The sequence below is a fragment of the Salvelinus alpinus genome, chromosome 1 (assembly GCF_045679555.1).
Source record: "Salvelinus alpinus chromosome 1, SLU_Salpinus.1, whole genome shotgun sequence".
NCBI lineage: Eukaryota > Metazoa > Chordata > Actinopteri > Salmoniformes > Salmonidae > Salvelinus > Salvelinus alpinus.
In genome coordinates, this window is record NC_092086.1 from 19,599,698 (window position 1) to 19,623,594 (window position 23,897).

The 23,897-nt window shown below is 44.6% G+C and overlaps 1 protein-coding gene across 1 annotated transcript in view; it reads right to left on the reverse strand.

The window, feature by feature from the left end:
- aatka (apoptosis-associated tyrosine kinase a) overlaps window positions 1-23,897 on the reverse strand; it is a 104,562-nt gene that overhangs the window by 79,221 nt on the left and 1,444 nt on the right. The window lies entirely within an intron of this gene.

A 23,897-nucleotide genomic window follows, 5' to 3' on the forward strand; every position in this document is an offset into this window, starting at 1 on the left:
GTAGTACAGGACAGACCACCAGAGGGAGACATGGGGAGTGACAGGCTGTACAGGACAGACAACCAGAGGGAGACATGGGGAGTGACAGGCTGTAGTACAGGACAGACAACCAGAGGGAGACATGGGGAGTGACAGGCTGTAGTACAGGACAGACAACCAGAGGGAGACATGGGGAGTGACAGGCTGTAGTACAGGACAGACAACCAGAGGGAGACATGGGGAGTGACAGGCTGTACAGGACAGACAACCAGAGGGAGACATGGGGAGTGACAGGCTGTAGTACAGGACAGACAACCAGAGGGAGACATGGGGAGTGACAGGCTGTAGTACAGGACAGACAACCAGAGAGAGACATGGGGAGTGACAGGCTGTAGTACAGGACAGACAACCAGAGGGAGACATGGGGAGTGACAGGCTGTAGTACAGGATAGACAACCAGAGGGAGACATGGGGAGTGACAGGCTGTACAGGACAGACAACCAGAGGAAGACATGGGGAGTGACAGGCTGTAGTACAGGACAGACAACCAGAGGAAGACATGGGGAGTGACAGGCTGTAGTACAGGACAGACAACCAGAGGGAGACATGGGGAGTGACAGGTTGTAGTACAGGACAGACAACCAGAGGGAGACATGGGGAGTGACAGGCTGTACAGGACAGACAACCAGAGGGAGACATGGGGAGTGACAGGCTGTAGTACAGGACAGACAACCAGAGAGAGACATGGGGAGTGACAGGCTGTAGTACAGGACAGACAACCAGAGGGAGACATGGGGAGTGACAGGCTGTAGTACAGGACAGACAACCAGAGGGAGACATGGGGAGTGACAGGCTGTACAGGACAGACAACCAGAGGGAGACATGGGGAGTGACAGGCTGTAGTACAGGACAGACAACCAGAGGGAGACATGGGGAGTGACAGGCTGTAGTACAGGACAGACCACCAGAGGGAGACATGGGGAGTGACAGGCTGTACAGGACAGACAACCAGAGGGAGACATGGGGAGTGACAGGCTGTAGTACAGGACAGACAACCAGAGGGAGACATGGGGAGTGACAGGCTGTAGTACAGGACAGACAACCAGAGGGAGACATGGGGAGTGACAGGCTGTAGTACAGGACAGACAACCATCGGGAGACATGGGGAGTGACAGGCTGTACAGGACAGACAACCAGAGGGAGACATGGGGAGTGACAGGCTGTAGTACAGGACAGACAACCAGAGGGAGACATGGGGAGTGACAGGCTGTAGTACAGGACAGACAACCAGAGAGAGACATGGGGAGTGACAGGCTATAGTACAGGACAGACAACCAGAGGGAGACATGGGGAGTGACAGGCTGTAGTACAGGACAGACAACCAGAGGGAGACATGGGGAGTGACAGGCTGTACAGGACAGACAACCAGAGGAAGACATGGGGAGTGACAGGCTGTAGTACAGGACAGACAACCAGAGGAAGACATGGGGAGTGACAGGCTGTAGTACAGGACAGACAACCAGAGGGAGACATGGGGAGTGACAGGTTGTAGTACAGGACAGACAACCAGAGGGAGACATGGGGAGTGACAGGCTGTACAGGACAGACAACCAGAGGGAGACATGGGGAGTGACAGGCTTTACAGGACAGACAACCAGAGAGAGACATGGGGAGTGACAGGCTGTAGTACAGGACAGACAACACACACACAGCGGTAGGGCTGAGGTAACAGGGCAACGCTGGCCTTTAAGAGAACCTCTGGGGGTGGGTAACATAACACACTGAGAACCAGAACAGCTAGATAACAGAGCAAAACAACAAGCAACATCTTCTTCTTCTTTAGTGGGAAGATGAAGTACATCCATTATTTACTCTGTGGTTGAAAGGCACCAGAAAGGTGTTCTGTCTGTCTCAGAATGTCAATAAGTGAATCATGTCTATATGACAATATGATAAAAGGGTGAACAATGCTATCAGTCACCAGGGCTGTGGATGAAGGTGACCTGCAGTTGGTCTGTCACTACTTAGTGTTGGGCTGTCTGTCTAGCTACCTCATAATCTGAGACTATGATGGGCTGCTTTATTCACCTTAACTGTGTCCCAAATGACACCCTGTTCTCTCCATTGGGACTGTGGTGCCGTTTTAGACTCTGTCTCTGAACACAAGCAAGCACCATGACAGTCCATAATATGAGGATGGGGGGAGGAGGTGACCCAGTTGTCCACGTGTGTGTGTGTGTGTGTGTGTGTGTGTGTGTGTGTGTGTGTGTGTGTGTGTGTGTGTGTGTGTGTGTGTGTGTGTGTGTGTGTGTGTGTGTGTGTGTGTGTGTGTGTGTGTGTGTGTGTGTGTGTGTGTGTGTGTGTGTGTGTGTGTGTATGTGTGTGTGTGTGTTTGTGTGTGCGTGCGTGTGTGTATGTCATCGTCTGGGGACGCAGGAGGGGGAGTGACACAGACCGATCTCCTCTCTTCCGCATTAAATGGCTGCTCAGAGAAAGTACTGTCTTATACTGCATCCCAAATAGCACTCTATTCCCTATATAGTGCACTACTTCTGACCAGGGCCCATAGGCCATGTAAGGCAAATGGTGCCATTTAGGATGCAGCCTTAGAGGAAAATATCTGTCCTCTTCCTGACCACCATTTCCCTAGAGAGGAATCCATACTGACAGAAACCTTATGGTAGAGACCAAGAGGAGAGAGAGAGGAGAGAGAGAGGAGAGGAGAGGAGAGGAGAGGAGAGGAGAGGAGAGGAGAGGAGAGGAGAGGAGAGGAGAGGAGAGGAGAGGAGAGGAGAGGAGAGGAGACAGAGAGGAGAGACAGAGACAGAGAGGAGCGACAGAGAGGAGAGACAGAAAGGAGAGGAGAGACGGAGAGGAGATCAAGAGGAGAAGTGCGAGAGAGAGAGGAGAGACAGAGACAGAGAGGAGAGGAGGGAGAGACAGAGAGGAGAGACAGAGACAGAGAGGAGAGGAGGGAGAGACAGAGAGGATAGACAGAGACAGAGAGGAGAGGAGGGAGAGACAGAGAGGAGAGACAGAGAGGAGAGACAGAGACAGAGAGGAGAGGAGGGAGAGACAGAGAGGAGAGGAGGGGAGAGACAGAGAGGAGAGGAGGGAGAGACAGATAGGAGGGGAGGGAGAGACAGAGAGGAGAGGAGGGAGAGACAGATAGGAGGGGGGAGCAAAAGGAGAGGAGAGAAGGGGAGAGCGAAAGGAGAGGAGGGAGAGACAGAGAGGGGAGGAGGAGAGAGCAAGAGGAGAGGAGGGGAGTGGAGGAGAGATAGGAGAGGAGAGAGACAGTGGTTGTGACAGAACAGCCCCATGTTTAGGAGGAAGCTGAGACAGAGGAGAGAGACAGTGGTTGTGGCTGAACAGCCCCATGTTCAGGAGGAAGCTGAGACATTCGGTCTGTTTATATAACTGTCCTTCCCAATGAAACATGTATGTCACTGATAAGAGAGAAGTGTGTGTGTGTGTGCGTGTACAAACACAAAAATAGACTCTTATAGACTGTAACACACTCACTATGACACATACTGTGTCTCACTGTGGTGAAATCTAGTCTCTATTTCATACTGTGGTGATATCTAGTCCATTTCATACTGTGGTGATATCTAGTCTAATTCATACTGTGGTGATATCTAGTCTCTATTTCATACCGTGGTGATATGTAGTCTATTTTAGACTGTGGTGATATTTAGTCTCTATTTCATACTGTGGTGATATGTAGTCTCTATTTCAGACTGTGGTGATATCTAGTCTGTTTCCTACTGTGGTGATATCTGGTCTATTTTAGACTGTGGTGATATTTAGTCTCTATTTCATACTGTGGTGATATGTAGTCTCTATTTCAGACTGTGGTGATATCTAGTCTATTTCAGACTGTGGTGATATCTAGTCTGTTTCCTACCGTGGCGATATCTAGTCTGTTTCCTACTGTGGGGATATTTATTCTCTATTTCAGACTGTGGTGATATCCAGTCTATTTCAGACTGTGGTGATATCTAGTCTATTTCCTACTGTGGTGATATCTAGTCTATTTCCTACTGTGGTGATATCTAGTCTATTTCCTACCGTGGTGATATCTAGTCTGTTTCCTACTGTGGGGATATTTATTCTCTATTTCAGACTGTGGTGATATCCAGTCTATTTCCTACTGTGGTGATATCTAGTCTATTTCAGACTGTGGTGATATCCAGTCTATTTCCTACTGTGGTGATATCTAGTCTATTTCAGACCGTGGTGATATCTAGTCTGTTTCCTACTGTGGTGATATCTAGTCTCTATTTAATACTGTGGTGATATCTAGTCTGTTTCCTACTGTAGTGATATTTAGTCTCTATTTCAGACTGTGGTGATATCTAGTCTGTTTCCTACTGTGGTGATATTTAGTCTCTATTTCAGACTGTGGTGATATCTAGTCTCTATTTCAGACTGTGGTGATATCTAGTGTATTTCATACTGTGGTGTTATCTAGTCTATTTCAGTCTGTGGTGATATCTAGTCTATTTAAGACTGTGGTGATATCTAGTCTTTTTCAGACTGTGTTGATATCTAGTCTCTATTTCAGACTGTGGTGATATCTAGTCTATTTTATACTGTGGTGATATCTAGTCTACTTCATACAGTGATTATATCTAGTCTATTTTATACTGTTGTGATATATAGTCTCTATTTCAGACTGTGGTGTTATCTAGTCTATTTCATACTGTGGTGTTATCTAGTCTATTTCATACTGTGGTGATATCTAGTCTATTTCAGACTGTGGTGATATCTAGTCTATTTCAGACTGTGATGATATCTAGTCTATTTCATACTGTGGTGATATCTAGTCTATTTCAGTCTGTGGTGATATCTAGTCTATTTAAGACTGTGGTGATATCTAGTCTATTTCAGACTGTGGTGATATCTAGTCTATTTCAGACTGTGGTGATATCTAGTCTTTTTCAGACTGTGGTGATATCTAGTCTATTTCAGACTGTGGTGTTATCTAGTCTATTTCAGACTGTGGTGATATCTAGTCTATTTCAGACTGTGGTGATATCCAGTCTATTTCCTACTGTGGTGATATCTAGTCTATTTCAGACTGTGGTGATATCTAGTCTGTTTCCTACTGTGGTGATATCTAGTCTCTATTTAATACTGTGGTGATATCTAGTCTGTTTCCTACTGTAGTGATATTTAGTCTCTATTTCAGACTGTGGTGATATCTAGTCTGTTTCCTACTGTGGTGATATTTAGTCTCTATTTCAGACTGTGGTGATATCTAGTCTCTATTTCAGACTGTGGTGATATCTAGTGTATTTCATACTGTGGTGTTATCTAGTCTATTTCAGTCTGTGGTGATATTTAGTCTCTATTTCAGACTGTGGTGATATCTAGTGTATTTCATACTGTGGTGTTATCTAGTCTATTTCAGTCTGTGGTGATATCTAGTCTATTTAAGACTGTGGTGATATCTAGTCTTTTTCAGACTGTGGTGATATCTAGTCTATTTCAGACTGTGGTGTTATCTAGTCTATTTCAGACTGTGTTGATATCTAGTCTCTATTTCAGACTGTGGTGATATCTAGTCTATTTTATACTGTGGTGATATCTAGTCTACTTCATACAGTGATTATATCTAGTCTATTTTATACTGTTGTGATATATAGTCTCTATTTCAGACTGTGGTGTTATCTAGTCTATTTCATACTGTGGTGTTATCTAGTCTATTTCATACTGTGGTGATATCTAGTCTATTTCAGACTGTGGTGATATCTAGTCTATTTCAGACTGTGATGATATCTAGTCTATTTCATACTGTGGTGATATCTAGTCTATTTCAGTCTGTGGTGATATCTAGTCTATTTAAGACTGTGGTGATATCTAGTCTATTTCAGACTGTGGTGATATCTAGTCTATTTCAGACTGTGGTGATATCTAGTCTTTTTCAGACTGTGGTGATATCTAGTCTATTTCAGACTGTGGTGTTATCTAGTCTATTTCAGACTGTGGTGATATCTAGTCTATTTCAGACTGTGGTGATATCCAGTCTATTTCCTACTGTGGTGATATCTAGTCTATTTCAGACTGTGGTGATATCCTGTCTGTTTCCTACTGTGGTGATATCTAGTCTCTATTTAATACTGTGGTGATATCTAGTCTGTTTCCTACTGTAGTGATATTTAGTCTCTATTTCAGACTGTGGTGATATCTAGTCTGTTTCCTACTGTGGTGATATTTAGTCTCTATTTCAGACTGTGGTGATATCTAGTCTCTATTTCAGACTGTGGTGATATCTAGTGTATTTCATACTGTGGTGTTATCTAGTCTATTTCAGTCTGTGGTGATATTTAGTCTCTATTTCAGACTGTGGTGATATCTAGTGTATTTCATACTGTGGTGTTATCTAGTCTATTTCAGTCTGTGGTGATATCTAGTCTATTTAAGACTGTGGTGATATCTAGTCTTTTTCAGACTGTGGTGATATCTAGTCTATTTCAGACTGTGGTGTTATCTAGTCTATTTCAGACTGTGGTGATATCTAGTCTATTTCAGACTGTGGTGATATCCAGTCTATTTCCTACTGTGGTGATATCTAGTCTATTTCAGACTGTGGTGATATCTAGTCTCTATTTAATACTGTGGTGATATCTAGTCTGTTTCCTACTGTAGTGATATTTAGTCTCTATTTCAGACTGTGGTGATATCTAGTCTGTTTCCTACTGTGGTGTTATCTAGTCTATTTCAGTCTGTGGTGATATTTAGTCTCTATTTCAGACTGTGGTGATATCTAGTGTATTTCATACTGTGGTGTTATCTAGTCTATTTCAGTCTGTGGTGATATCTAGTCTATTTAAGACTGTGGTGATATCTAGTCTTTTTCAGACTGTGTTGATATCTAGTCTCTATTTCAGACTGTGGTGATATCTAGTCTCTATTTCAGACTGTGGTGATATCTAGTCTATTTTATACTGTGGTGATATCTAGTCTACTTCATACAGTGATTATATCTAGTCTATTTTATACTGTTGTGATATATAGTCTCTATTTCAGACTGTGGTGTTATCTAGTCTATTTCATACTGTGGTGATATCTAGTCTATTTCAGTCTGTGGTGATATCTAGTCTATTTAAGACTGTGGTGATATCTAGTCTATTTCAGACTGTGGTGATATCTAGTCTATTTCAGACTGTGGTGATATCTAGTCTTTTTCAGACTGTGGTGATATCTAGTCTATTTCAGACTGTGGTGTTATCTAGTCTATTTCAGACTGTGGTGATATCTAGTCTATTTCAGACTGTGGTGATATCCAGTCTATTTCCTACTGTGGTGATATCTAGTCTATTTCAGACTGTGGTGATATCTAGTCTGTTTCCTACTGTGGTGATATCTAGTCTCTATTTAATACTGTGGTGATATCTAGTCTGTTTCCTACTGTAGTAATATTTAGTCTCTATTTCAGACTGTGGTGATATCTAGTCTATTTCAGTCTGTGGTGATATCTAGTCTATTTAAGACTGTGGTGATATCTAGTCTTTTTCAGACTGTGTTGATATCTAGTCTCTATTTCAGACTGTGGTGATATCTAGTCTCTATTTCAGACTGTGGTGATATCTAGTCTATTTTATACTGTGGTGATATCTAGTCTACTTCATACAGTGATTATATCTAGTCTATTTTATACTGTTGTGATATATAGTCTCTATTTCAGACTGTGGTGTTATCTAGTCTATTTCATACTGTGGTGATATCTAGTCTATTTCAGTCTGTGGTGATATCTAGTCTATTTAAGACTGTGGTGATATCTAGTCTATTTCAGACTGTGGTGATATCTAGTCTTTTTCAGACTGTGGTGATATCTAGTCTATTTCAGACTGTGGTGTTATCTAGTCTATTTCAGACTGTGGTGATATCTAGTCTATTTCAGACTGTGGTGATATCCAGTCTATTTCCTACTGTGGTGATATCTAGTCTATTTCAGACTGTGGTGATATCTAGTCTGTTTCCTACTGTGGTGATATCTAGTCTCTATTTAATACTGTGGTGATATCTAGTCTGTTTCCTACTGTAGTGATATTTAGTCTCTATTTCAGACTGTGGTGATATCTAGTCTATTTCAGACTGTGGTGTTATCTAGTCTATTTCAGACTGTGGTGATATCTAGTCTATTTCAGACTGTGGTGATATCCAGTCTATTTCCTACTGTGGTGATATCTAGTCTATTTCAGACTGTGGTGATATCTAGTCTGTTTCATACTGTGGTGATATCTAGTCTCTATTTAATACTGTGGTGATATCTAGTCTGTTTCCTACTGTAGTGATATTTAGTCTCTATTTCAGACTGTGGTGATATCTAGTCTGTTTCCTACTGTGGTGATATTTAGTCTCTATTTCAGACTGTGGTGATATCTAGTGTATTTCATACTGTGGTGTTATCTAGTCTATTTCAGTCTGTGGTGATATCTAGTCTCTATTTCAGACTGTGGTGATATCTAGTGTATTTCATACTGTGGTGTTATCTAGTCTATTTCAGTCTGTGGTGATATCTAGTCTATTTAAGACTGTGGTGATATCTAGTCTTTTTCAGACTGTGTTGATATCTAGTCTCTATTTCAGACTGTGGTGATATCTAGTCTCTATTTCAGACTGTGGTGATATCTAGTCTATTTTATACTGTGGTGATATCTAGTCTACTTCATACAGTGATTATATCTAGTCTATTTTATACTGTTGTGATATATAGTCTCTATTTCAGACTGTGGTGTTATCTAGTCTATTTCAAACTGTGGTGTTATCTAGTCTATTTCATACTGTGGTGATATCTAGTCTATTTCAGACTGTGGTGATATCTAGTCTATTTCAGACTGTGATGATATCTAGTCTCTATTTCAGACTGTGATGATATCTAGTCTATTTCATACTGTGGTGATATCTAGTCTATTTCAGTCTGTGGTGATATCTAGTCTATTTAAGACTGTGGTGACATCTAGTCTATTTCAGTCTGTGGTGATATCTAGTCTTTTTCAGACTGTGGTGATATCTAGTCTTTTTCAGACTGTGGTGATATCTAGTCTCAATTTCATACTGTGGTGTTATCTAGTCTATTTCAGTCTGTGGTGATATCTAGTCTATTTAAGACTGTGGTGACATCTAGTCTATTTCAGTCTGTGGTGATATCTAGTCTATTTTATAATGTGGTGATATCTAGTCTATTTCATACTGTGGTGATATCTAGTCTCTATTTCAGACTGTGGTGAAATCTAGTCTATTTCATACTGTGGTGATATCTAGTCTACTTCATACAGTGATTATATCTAGTCTATTTTATACTGTGGTGATATCTAGTCTTTTTCAGACTGTGGTGATATATAGTCTCTATTTCAGAATGTGGTGTTATCTAGTCTATTTTATACTGTGGTGATATCTAGTCTACTTCATACAGTGATTATATCTTGTCTATTTTATACTGTGGTGATATCTAGTCTTTTTCAGACTGTGGTGATATATAGTCTCTATTTCAGACTGTGGTGATATGTAGTCTTCTTCAGACTGTGGTGATATATAGTCTCTATTTCAGACTGTGGTGTTATTTAGTATATTTCATACTGTGGTGATATCTGGTCTATTTTATACTGCGGTGATATCTAGTCTACTTCATACAGTGATTATATCTAGTCTATTTTATACTGTGGTGATATCTAGTCTTTTTCAGACTGTGGTGATATACCGTCTCTATTTCAGACGGTGGTGTTATCTAGTCTATTTCATACTGTGGTGATATCTAGTCTGTTTAAGACTGTGGTGATATCTAGTCTGTTTCCTACTGTGGTGATATCTAGTCTGTTTCAGACTGTGGTGATATCTGGTCTATTTCATACTGTGGTGATATCTAGTCTAATTCATACTGTGGTGTTATCTAATTTTTTCATAATGTGGTGATATCTGGTCTATTTCAGACTGTGGTGATATCTAGTCTATTTCATACTGTGGTGATATCTAGTCTATTTCAGACTGTGGTGTTATCTAGTCTATTTTATACTGTTGTGATATATAGTCTCTATTTCATACTGTGGTGATATCTAGTCTATTTCAGACTGTGGTGATATCTGGTCTCTATTTCCAGATCACACAGGTCAAGAGTATGACAACAGAGACTTCGGTATGTCCCAAATGTGATCCTATATAGTGCACTACTTTTGACCAGGGCCCCTATGGTTAGTGCCCTATAAATGGAATAGGGTGCCATTTGGGATGTACCCATAGATAGCAGGGTCATTCCATATGACCTTCAGGGGTAAGGGATATATTTGGAATGTTCTGGTGTTAAGGTCTTCATGTCATTGACTGACTGTAACAGATCAATGCTAATTGTGTTCTCAATAAGGCTAAGCTGTTAGCTTGACTTCTTAGTCCTACAAACCACACACACACACACAAATACAAATAAATGGACGCACAGGTACAAACACACACACAGGTACAAACACACACACACACACACACACACACACACACACACACACACACACACACACACACACACACACACACACACACACACACACACACACACACACACACACACACACACACACACACACACACACACACACACACACACACATACACACACACACACACACACTTTACTCTTCCTACCTTTCTCGCAGGCCTTTTCGGAACACAATGTGCTACAAATATGACGACATAAAACCGTTAGGGGTTAAACCTGACATTACCTACTGATAAATAAAACTGTTAGGGGTTTAAACCTGACATTACCTACTGTTATATAACACTGTTAGGGGGTTTAAAGCTGACATTACCTACTGTTAAATCCCACTGTTAATGGTTTAAACCTGACATTACCTACTGTTATATAACACTGTTAGGGGTTAAACCTGACATTACCCACTGTTATATACCACTGTTATGGGTTAAACCTGACATTACCCTACTGTTATATAACACTGTTATGGGTTAAACCTGACATTACCTACTGTTATATAACACTTTTAGGGGTTAAACCTGACATTACCTACTGTTATATACCACTGTTAGGGGTTAAACCTGACATTACCTACTGTTATATAACACTGTTAACGGTTTAAACCTGACATTAACCTCCTGTTATATAACACTGTTAGGGGTTAAACCTGACATTACCTACTGTTATATAACACTGTTAGGGGGTTTAAAGCTGACATTACCTACTGTTATATAACACTGTTAGGGGTTAAACCTGACATTAACCTCCTGTTATATAACACTGTTAGGGGTTAAACCTGACATTAACCTCCTGTTATATAACACTGTTAGGGGGTTTAAACCTGACATTACCTACTGTTATATAACACTGTTAGGGGTTAAACCTGACATTACCTACTGTTATATACCACTGTTAGGGGTTTAACCTGACATTACCTACTGTTATATACCACTGTTAGGGGTTAAACCTGACATTACCTACTGTTATATAACACTGTTAGGGGTTAAACCTGACATTACCGACTGTTATATACCACTGTTAGGGGGTTTAAAGCTGACATTACCTACTGTTAAATAACACTGTTAGGGGTTAAACCTGACCTTACCTACTGTTATATAACACTGTTAGGGGTTAAACCTGACATTACCTACTGTTATATAACACTGTTAGGGGGGTTAAACCTGACATTACCTACTGTTATATAACATTGTTAGGGGTTAAACCTGACATTACCTACTGTTATATAACACTGTTAGGGGTTAAACCTGACATTACCTACTGTTATATAACACTGTTAACGGTTTAAAGCTGACATTACCTACTGTTATATACCACTGTTAGGGGGTTTAAAGCTGACATTACCTACTGTTATATTACACTGTTAGGGGGTTTAAAGCTGACATTACCTACTGTTATATACCACTGTTAGGGGGTTTAAAGCTGACATTACCTACTGTTATATACCACTGTTAGGGGGTTTAAAGCTGACATTACCTGCTGTTATATTAAAGAATACATATAAAAAATACCGTATTTCTGGCGCAGGTACAGCCGATTAGCGCCAGCTAACGGTACTTAGCAAACAATATACTGGAGCCTGCAACATACAGGACCATGGAGAGTGAAGGTGTAACTCTACTCTACCTGGCTGCATGACTCAGCACCAGAGACAGCTCTCACTGAGCTCAGTGTAGAGAGGGAGACAGAGAGACAGCTCTCACTGAGCTCAGTGTAGAGAGGGAGACAGAGAGACAGCTCTCACTGAGCTCACAGTAGAGAGGGAGACAGAGAGACAGCTCTCACTGAGCTCACAGTAGAGAGGGAGACAGAGAGATAGATAGAGAGACAGAGAGAGAGATTGTAGCTCTGGTCTGTGTCCCAAACCCTATTCCTTATATGTGACCCGATTCAGGAAACTAGGCGTATGTCGCACGTCACGACTTCACAGGAGAGCCATTTGAAAGTAAGTATAGAAGGCAGAAATGCCTTGTATAATGTAGTGCACTATAAGACGAACAGAGTTCCATTTGGAATGCAGCCATGGAGGGACTGTCCTTCAGCCCTTCCTGCTGACAGGGGAAACAAGAGGTGACACTAGTGTGACAGTCATGGAGAACAACACACACACACAACAATGCTAGTCCGTGTTCCTTCTCCCCTGTACTGTATGTCATTGTTGTCTTTTTGTTGTGTCAGGCTCTTTGGAAGGTATGAAGTCATCACCGTCTCTCTCAGTGATGTGATGAGGTGAGCATGGCTTGGTGAAGGTATGAAGTCATCACCATCTCTCTCAGTGATGTGGGTGAGGTGAGCATGGCTTGGTGAAGGTATGAAGTCATCCCCATCTCTCTCAGTGATGTGGGTGAGGTGAGCATGGCTTGGTGAAGGTATGAAGTCATCACCATCTCTCTCAGTGATGTGGGTGAGGTGAGCATGGCATGGCTTGGTGAAGGTATGAAGTCATCACCATCTCTCTCAGTGATGTGGGTGAGGTGAGCATGGCTTGGTGAAGGTATGAAGTCATCACCATCTCTCTCAGTGATGTGGGTGAGGTGAGCATGGCATGGCTTGGTGAAGGTATGAAGTTATCACCGTCTCTCTCAGTGATGTGGGTGAGGTGAGCATGGCTTGGTGAAGGTATGAAGTCATCACCATCTCTCTCAGTGATGTGGGTGAGGTGAGCATGGCTTGGTGAAGGTATGAAGTCATCACCATCTCTCTCAGTGATGTGGGTGAGGTGAGCATGGCATGGCTTGGTGAAGGTATGAAGTCATCACCATCTCTCTCAGTGATGTGGGTGAGGTGAGCATGGCTTGGTGAAGGTATGAAGTCATCACCATCTCTCTCAGTGATGTGGGTGAGGTGAGCATGGCTTGGTGAAGGTATGAAGTCATCACCATCTCTCTCAGTGATGTGGGTGAGGTGAGCATGGCATGGCTTGGTGAAGGTATGAAGTCATCACCATCTCTCTCAGTGATGTGGGTGAGGTGAGCATGGCTTGGTGAAGGTATGAAGTCATCACCATCTCTCTCAGTGATGTGGGTGAGGTGAGCATGGCTTGGTGAAGGTATGAAGTCATCACCATCTCTCTCAGTGATGTGGGTGAGGTGAGCATGGCTTGGTGAAGGTATGAAGTCATCACCATCTCTCTCAGTGATGTGGGTGAGGTGAGCATGGCTTGGTGAAGGTATGAAGTCATCACCATCTCTCTCAGTGATGTGGGTGAGGTGAGCATGGCTTGGTGAAGGTATGACATCATCACCGTCTCTCTCAGTGATGTGGGTGAGGTGAGCATGGCTTGGTGAAGGTATGAAGTCATCCCCGTCTCTCTCAGTGATGTGGGTGAGGTGAGCATGGCTTGGTGAAGGTATGAAGTCATCACCATCTCTCTCAGTGATGTGGGTGAGATGAGCATGGCTTGGTGAAGGTATGACGTCATCACCATCTCTCTCAGTGATGTGGGTGAGGTGAACATGGCTTGGTGAAGGTATGAAGTCATCACCGTCTCTCTCAGTGATGTGGGTGAGGTGAACATGGCTTGGTGAAGGTATGACAGACAGACAGCACGGCACGCTGGCACTAATCCACCCACTACTACTGTGAGTCCTGATTCCTCTGTGTGTGCGTGTGGCCATGGGCTTGCACGTGTGTGCGTGTGTGTGTGTGTGTGTGTGTGTGTGTGTGTGTGTGTGTGTGTGTGTGTGTGTGTGTGTGTGTGTGTGTGTGTGTGTGTGTGTGTGTGTGTGTGTGTGTGTGTGTGTGTGTGTGTGTGTGTGTGTGTGTGTGTGTCAGCTCAGAGCCCATACAGTATTTAACACATCAGCAGAGTGTGGTTTATTTCCTGTTATTGCAGCTGTGCTCTGACACCTGCTGGGGGGTGAAGGCGGCGTGCCTGCATCTCACACCATCCCAGGAGGAGAAGGGGTACAGAAGGATGGAGAGAGAGGAGGAGGAAAGGAGGACAGGAGGAGGATAGAGAGGGTGGGTCTCGGGCCGTATGTTTGACACCCTTATCTTTACGGAGTGAAACTGGATGGTACTAACCGTCTGAACTTCTAGACTTCTCCCTGTCAGTTAACATCTTAGCGCTAGGGGTCAGATTTTTTTTTTTCTTCATAAAATAACGTTCCCAAGGTAAACGGACATTTTCTCTGGCCCAGATCATAGAATATGCATATATTTTACAGATTAGGATAGAAAACACTCCAAAGTTGTCTGTGAGTATAACAATACTTATTATGCAGGTGAAAACCTGAAAAAATCTAACCCGGAAGTGATATTAAAAAAAAAAGATCTGTGTTTCCTGGGACCGTCTATCTTCCATTCAAAGGGGTATCAACCAGATTCCTTTTCCAATGGCTTCCTCAGGCTGTGACCAGGCTTTAGACATAGTTTCAGGCTTTTATTTTGAAAAATGAGCGAGACTTTTCAAAAGTAGTCAGGTGTCCTCTGAATAGTGCCTGCGCGCGAGAGAGGAGCTCCCCATTTTCCTTTTCTCTCTTAACACTATCACCGTTTCCCTTTACTGTGGCAATTGCGCTCGAATCAATGCAATATTAGCCACTTTCAACGCAACATACTGAAGAGATGTTGTTGTGGGCTGAACGCATAGGAGTAGGATTCCAGACTGCAATAGAATCCTACGACTCGGTCGGTACTCTACACAGACCTGTGCGGCATAGCCAATCAGAGTTGCAGTAGGCCTATATGCAAATAGACCATTGCCATATATGGATCTGTGTCATTTACCTTGAACTGGACTGCGTTTACAGCTGTGGTCGTGAGTAGATGCGCTTGTTTCGAGATCAAAGTGAGAGCTGCATGTAGCCACTTAAGCACATTGTGTTCATCTCCTTTACTAGTTAGTGAGTTATTAGCCCAGTTACAGATCATTAGTAGTCAGCAATGGGGGAGTGGTTGCTTCCTACAAGAGCACAAAACGTCTACATATCTAGACATCTTTAAAATGCCAGTCAGGTAAAGAGTTTGTTTCTGTCTTAAAGGGGCAGTGTTGTATTTTGAGACAGGCTTGAATAAGCTAAGTAGCCAATAGGCAGAGGGTAGCATAATGTGTCTGATTCTCTGTAATAATGGTATGGGAATAATAATGCATTTTATTTTGGGGTTTCTTGAATCCAAAACCACAACAACATTTTCAGTCACGTCCTTGTCTGAAGGACAAATGGATAAACAGGTTAATGTCAAGCTCTGCATGATTTAAAAAAAGTCTCATTGAATGTAGTCCCACATTGAACACCACACATTGGCTGCTACTGGCTGAATGATAGAACAGCTATTTCCATGTTAAAATGTTATGGGATGCATTTTCTCCATTGTTTTTGATGGTAGGCCACTCTGGTAGGCCTACATTATGATCAAATAGCTTGGCCACCATTACAACTGAAACTTAAAGCGGGTACAGCCTCAGTGTTCACAGTAAACGCGCGCTGTTCAAGTTTGCACTCAGCAGACCTGAAATTTGTTCAATATCGAAACAAATTAGAGGGAACATTGGCCGTGACCTCTTCTGACCTCTGTTGACCTCGGAAGCTACTCAACATTCTAGAAAACATAGTTCGTTTATAAAGCTCACCCTCTCCACAGCAATACAAGTCCTTCCTAAGAGTTTATAAAGCTCACCCTCTCCACAGCAATACAAGTCCTTCCTGAGTTTATAAAGCTCACCTTCTCCACAGCAATACAAGTCCTTCCTAAGGGTTTATAAAACTCACCCTCTCCACAGCAATACAAGTCCTTCCTAAGAGTTTATAAAGCTCACCCTCTCCACAGCAATACAAGTCCTTCCTAAGAGTTTATAAAGCTCACCCTCTCCACAGTAATACAAGTCCTTCCTCAGAGTTTATAAAGCTCACCTTCTCCACAGCAATACAAGTCCTTCCTAAGAGTTTATAAAGCTCACCCTCTCCACAGCAATACAAGTCCTTCCTAAGGGTTTATAAAACTCACCCTCTCCACAGTAATACAAGTCCTTCCTAAGAGTTTATAAAGCTCACCCTCTCCACAGCAATACAAGTCCTTCCTAAGAGTTTATAAAGCTCACCCTCTCCACAGCAATAACAGTCCTTTCTAAGAGTTTATAAAGCTCACCCTCTCCACAGCAATACAAGTCCTTTCTAAGAGTTTATAAAGCTCACCCTCTCCACAGCAATACAAGTCCTTTCTAAGAGTTTATAAAGCTCACCCTCTCCACAGTAATACAAGTCCTTTCTAAGAGTTTATAAAGCTCACCTTCTCCACAGCAATACAAGTCCTTTCTAATAGTTTATAAAGCTCACCCTCTCCACAGCAATACAAGTCCTTCCTAAGAGTTTATAAAGCTCACCCTCTCCACAGTAATACAAGTCCTTCCTAAGAGTTTATAAAGCTCACCCTCTCCACAGCAATAACAGTCCTTCCTAAGAGTTTATAAAGCTCACCCTCTCCACAGTAATACAAGCCCTTCCTACGAGTTTATAAAGCTCACCCTCTCCACAGCAATAAAACGCCAATGGACCAATTTGATTAGAGGGAAAGCCCAGAGCGATCCTCAGTTAACCACCGTGAACAAGAACGTGTACCAAATGCACCCTATTCCCTACAAACTGCACTACATGCTCTAGTGAAAACTAGTGCACTATATAGGGAATAGGGCGCCATTTGGAATGCAAGCCCAAGTATTTTCACCCATGATTTCCCAGGCAAGATCGAGACGGGAGTGTCTTTTCACCTCAAATTACACAATCACATTACTGTGGCGGGGTTACATAATAATGTCCAGCACTAGGACACAACCAGAGTCCCAGGACAGGCCAGGCCAGGCTGAGGCCAGAAGCAGAGTACCAGGCCAGGCTTAGGACCAAACCAGAACCAGAGTCCCAGGCCAGGCTTAGGACCAAACCAGAACCAGGCCAGGCTGAGGTCAGAACCAGAGTCCCAGAGCCAGGCTGAGGTCAGAACCAGAGTCAGGCCAGGCTGAGGTTAGAACCAGAGTCAGGCCAGGCTGAAGTTAGAACCAGAGTCCCAGAGCCAGGCTGAGGTTAGAACCAGAGTCCCAGAGCCAGGCTGAGGTCAGAACCAGAGTCAGGCCAGGCTGAGGTTAGAACCAGAGTCAGGCCAGGCTGAAGTTAGAACCAGAGTCCCAGAGCCAGGCTGAGGTTAGAACCAGAGTCAGGCCAGGCTGAGGTTAGAACCAGAGTCAGGCCAGGCTGAGGTTAGAACCAGAGTCAGGCCAGGCTGAGGTTAGAACCAGAGCCAGGCCAGGCTGAGGTTAGAACCAGAGCCAGGCCAGGCTGAGGTTAGAACCAGAGTCAGGCCAGGCTGAGGCCAGAACCAGAGTCAGGCCAGGCTGAGGTTAGAACCAGAGTCAGGCCAGGCTGAGGTTAGAACCAGAGCCAGGCCAGGCTGAGGTTAGAAACAGAGCCAGGCCAGGCTGAGGTTAGAACCAGAGTCAGGCCAGGCTGAGGTTAGAACCAGAGTCAGGCCAGGCTGAGGTTAGAACCAGAGTCCCAGAGCCAGGCTGAGGTTAGAACCAGAGTCAGGCCAGGCTGAGGTTAGAAACAGAGCCAGGCCAGGCTGAGGTTAGAACCAGAGCCAGGCCAGGCTGAGGTTAGAAACAGAGCCAGGCCAGGCTGAGGTTAGAACCAGAGTCAGGCCAGGCTGAGGCCAGATCCAGGCGAGGCTGAGGTTAGAACCAGAGTCAGGCCAGGCTGAGGCCAGCCACCGAACAGCATAAAGGACAGCAGACCTGGGTTCAAATTAGGGCTGTCCCTAAAATAAAAATGTTGGTTGACCAAGATTGGTCGAAATCGATTGATCTACATTTTTAAACGTGTATTTTTGCAAAACAAACAGTCAAATCAACTACATTCACTACGCTTGTCAGATGGTTTAAGCACACTGTTTGATTACATAATTAAAACACAAATGACTAGAGGAATTCAGAACGCTATTGATTTGATTGTCCCGGGCCTGACTCAGACTGACAAGCACCCATTGTCTCTCTGTCCTCCCTGCTGCAGCGACCACCACAGAACATCAACAGTGTTAATCACGCTGTCCATGTTGCTGAAGCTGAAACATAATCATAGCCATTTCTGACTGAAAAGTTCTCTTACCGAAATCCCTCATTCCCTATTCCCTCAACCCTTGCTCTCTCTATTATGACAATAGGGCATGACTTATTGCATATCATAATCACCTCAATAAATTGGTTATAAACTCAGATAACCGTAACAGCAAAACGGATGCAGAGGACGTGACAAACCCAAAACAGGGGAATGTTTACTGGTTGTTCAGGAGGGAAAGGGGAAGTCAGATCTGTGGAATATATTTGACTTAGATGTGTAAACTACTGGAGATCCAGATAAAGGAAGGGTAAAGGAACAAGCGCTGGGTGAGTATTTTAAGTGCCAAACAGGTGCTGTTAGATTACAATAAACCATTTCTGACCAATATAACCATATACCATTTCAGTAGAACATGTCTTGGTGTGATGGACTGTTCCATCCCCACGGCCTAAACAATGGATTAGTCCACTTAGACTGTTCCATCCCCACGGCCTACACAATGGATTAGTCCACTTAGACTGTTCCATCCCCACGGCCTAAACAATGGATTAGTCCACTTAGACTGTTCCATCCCCACGGCCTACACAATGGATTAGTCCACTTAGACTGTTCCATCCCCACGGCCTACACAATGGATTAGTCCACTTAGACTGTTCCATCCCCACGGCCTACACAATGGATTAGTCCACTTAGACTGTTCCATCCCCACGGCCTACACAATGGATTAGTCCACTTAGACTGCTCCATCCCCACGGCCTACACAATGGATTAGTCCACTTAGACTGTTCCATCCCCACGGCCTACACAATGGATTAGTCCACTTAGACTGTTCCATCCCCACGGCCTACACAATGGATTAGTCAACTTAGACTGTTCCATCCCCACGGCCTACACAATGGATTAGTCCACTTAGACATGCGCAAATCAGAAAGGTGTCATGTACACCATGATAAATATGGAGGTTACTCTACCTCCCAAATATCACTATTGACCGGTACAGCGTGGGGTACTGAAACCCCATATCACTATTGACAGGTACAGCGTGGGGTACTGAAACCCCATATCACTATTGACAGGTACAGCGTGGGGTACTGAAACCCCATATCACTATTGACCGGTACAGCATGGGGTACTGGACCCCCATATCACTAGTGACAGGTACAGCGTGGGGTACTGAAACCCCCATATCACTAGTGACAGGTACAGCGTGGGGTACTGAAACCCCATATCACTAGTGACAGGTACAGCATGGGGTACTGAAACCCCCATATCACTAGTGACAGGTACAGCGTGGGGTACAGAAACCCCCATATCACTAGTGACAGGTACAGCGTGGGGTACTGAAACCCCATATCACTAGTGACAGGTACAGCGTGGGGTACTGAAACCCCCATATCACTAGTGACAGGTACAGTGTGGGGTACTGAAACCCCATATCACTAGTGACAGGTACAGAGTGGGGTACTGAAACCCCCATATCACTAGTGACAGGTACAGCGTGGGGTACTGAAACCCCCATATCACTAGTGACAGGTACAGAGTAGGGTAATGAAACCCCCATATCACTAGTGACAGGTACAGCGTGGGGTACTGAAACCCCATATCACTAGTGACAGGTACAGAGTTGGGTACTGAAACCCCATATCACTAGTGACAGGTACAGAGTGGGGTACTGAAACCCCATATCACTAGTGACAGGTACAGAGTAGGGTACTGAAACCCCATATCACTAGTGACAGGTACAGCATGGGGTACTGAAACCCCATATCACTAGTGCCAGGTACAGAGTAGGGTAATGAAACCCCCATATCACTAGTGACAGGTACAGCATGGGGTACTGAAACCCCATATCACTAGTGACAGGTACAGAGTAGGGTACTGAAACCCCATATCACTAGTGACAGGTACAGAGTGGGGTACTGAAACCCCATATCACTAGTGACAGGTACAGAGTAGGGTACTGAAACCCCATATCACTAGTGACAGGTACAGCATGGGGTACTGAAACCCCATATCACTAGTGACAGGTACAGAGTAGGGTAATGAAACCCCCATATCACTAGTGACAGGTACAGCGTGGGGTACTGAAACCCCATATCACTAGTGACAGGTACAGAGTAGGGTACTGAAACCCCATATCATTAGTGACAGGTACAGAGTGGGGTACTGAAACCCCATATCACTAGTGACAGGTACAGAGTAGGGTACTGAAACCCCATATCACTAGTGACAGGTACAGCATGGGGTACTGAAACCCCATATCACTAGTGACAGGTACAGAGTAGGGTACTGAAAACCCATATCACTAGTGACAGGTACAGAGTAGGGTATTGAAACCCCATATCACTAGTGACAGGTACAGCATGGGGTACTGAAACCCCATATCACTAGTGACAGGTACAGCATGGGGTACTGGACCCCCATATCACTAGTGACAGGTACAGCGTGGGGTACTGAAACCCCATATCACTAGTGACAGGTACAGCATGGGGTACTGAAACCCCATATCACTAGTGACAGGTACAGCATGGGGTACTGGACCCCCATATCACTAGTGACAGGTACAGCGTGGGGTACTGAAACCCCATATCACTAGTGACAGGTAAAGCATGGGGTACTGAAACCCCCATATCACTAGTGACAGGTACAGCATGGGGTACTGAAACCCCATATCACTAGTGACAGGTACAGAGTGGGGTAATGAAACCCCCATATCACTAGTGACAGGTGACAGGTACAGCATGGGGTAATGAAACCCCCATATCACTAGTGACAGGTACAGCGTGGGGTACTGAAACCCCATATCACTAGTGACAGGTACAGAGTAGGGTACTGAAACCCCATTTCACTAGTGACAGGTACAGAGTAGGGTACTGAAACCCCCATATCACTAGTGACAGGTACAGCGTGGGGTACTGCAACCCCATATCACTAGTGACAGGTACAGAGTAGGGTAATGAAACCCCCATATCACTAGTGACAGGTACAGCGTGGGGTACTGCAACCCCATATCACTAGTGACAGGTACAGAGTAGGGTACTGAAACCCCCATATCACTAGTGACAGGTACAGAGTAGGGTACTGAAACCCCCATATCACTAGTGACAGGTACAGCGTGGGGTACTGCAACCCCATATCACTAGTGACAGGTACAGCATGGGGTACTGAAACCCCATATCACTAGTGACAGGTACAGAGTAGGGTACTGAAACCCCCATATCACTAGTGACAGGTACAGCGTGGGGTACTGAAACCCCCATATCACTAGTGACAGGTACAGAGTAGGGTAATGAAACCCCCATATCACTAGTGACAGGTACAGCGTGGGGTACTGCAACCCCATATCACTAGTGACAGGTACAGAGTAGGGTACTGAAACCCCCATATCACTAATGACAGGTACAGCGTAGGGTACTGCAACCCCATTTCACTAGTGACAGGTACAGAGTAGGGTACTGAAACCCCCATATCACTAGTGACAGGTACAGAGTAGGGTACTGAAACCCCCATATCACTAGTGACAGGTACAGCGTGGGGTACTGCAACCCCATATCACTAGTGACAGGTACAGCATGGGGTACTGAAACCCCATATCACTAGTGACAGGTACAGAGTAGGGTACTGAAACCCCCATATCACTAGTGACAGGTACAGCGTGGGGTACTGAAACCCCCATATCACTAGTGACAGGTACAGCATGGGGTACAGAAACCCCATATCACTAGTGACAGGTACAGAGTAGGGTACTGAAACCCCATATCACTAGTGACAGGTACAGAGTAGGGTACTGAAACCCCATATCACTAGTGACAGGTACAGAGTAGGGTACTGAAACCCCATTTCACTAGTGACAGGTACAGAGTAGGGTACTGAAACCCCCATATCACTAGTGACAGGTACAGAGTAGGGTACTGAAACCCCCATATCACTAGTGACAGGTACAGCGTGGGGTACTGCAACCCCATATCACTAGTGACAGGTACAGAGTAGGGTACTGAAACCCCATATCACTAGTGACAGGTACAGAGTAGGGTACTGAAACCCCATATCACTAGTGACATGTACAACATGGGGTACAGAAACCCCATATCACTAGTGACAGGTACAGCGTGGGGTACTGAAACCCCATATCACTAGTGACAGGTACAGAGTAGGGTACTGAAACCCCCATATCACTAGTGACAGGTACAGAGTAGGGTACTGAAACCCCCATATCACTAGTGGCAGGTACAGCATGGGGTACTGAAACCCCATATCACTAGTGACAGGTACAGAGTAGGGTACTGAAACCCCCATATCACTAGTGGCAGGTACAGCATGGGGTACTGAAACCCCATATCACTAGTGACCGGTCCGGGAAAATAGAAAAAGAGAGATCCTGTATGCAGCGACCAGAGTGAGCTGTAGGAGGCTGGTCCTCAGGGCTACCTCATTTATATGCTGAGCACACACAGCCAAGTGCAGGGACACTCAATGCTCTCAATGCACACACACGCACACACACACACACACACACACACACACACACACACACACACACACACACACACACACACACACACACACACACACACACACACACACACACACACACACACACACACACACACACACACACACACACACACACACACACACACACACAAACCTCAATCCTGTTTATTCTACCTCCCATTCATTTATTCTGCTCTAATTCAACTCTTCACTGAGGCTGTCTGCACACACTCCCCTTCCTTAAATGTGGAAGACACATTTCAGTTGAATGCACTCAGTTGTACAACTGACTAGGTATCCCAATTTCCCTTCCTCCATCCTCTCCCCCTCTACCCTCTCTCCTCCTCTCCTCTACCCTCCCTCCCTCCCTCCCTCCCTCCCTCCCTCCCTCCCTCCCTCCCTCCCTCCCTCCCTCTCCCCCTCTACTCTCTCTCCTCCTCTCCCTCCCTCCTCTACTCTCTCTCCTCCTCTCCACCCCCCCTCCCTCCCTCCCCCTCCTCCTCTCCCCCTCTACTGTCTCTCTCCTCACACACCTCCCTCCCTCACACCTCTCTTCCTCCGCTCTCTTCCTCTCCCCCAACACAGCAGCACCTGAGTGCTCCTGCCCATCATGCTGGCTCTAGTAGCCAGAGTCCATGGTGGCTCTGCCCTGTCCAGTTGCCCTGAGCTCTGGGTAAACACTGCAGACAGGCAGACTACTGTACTTTCAACAACAAGCCATAGAGCCAGAGTCAGGGAGGGAGGTCTCCAGTGAACTGAAGTAGGTTTGAGCTGGGCTAAGCTGGGCTGACACACAAGCATACACACGCAAACGCACACAAACACACACCTGCAGGGGTCTGCATGCTAGGTTGGCTTTGAGCTGCCTTTCTCCACTGCGGATC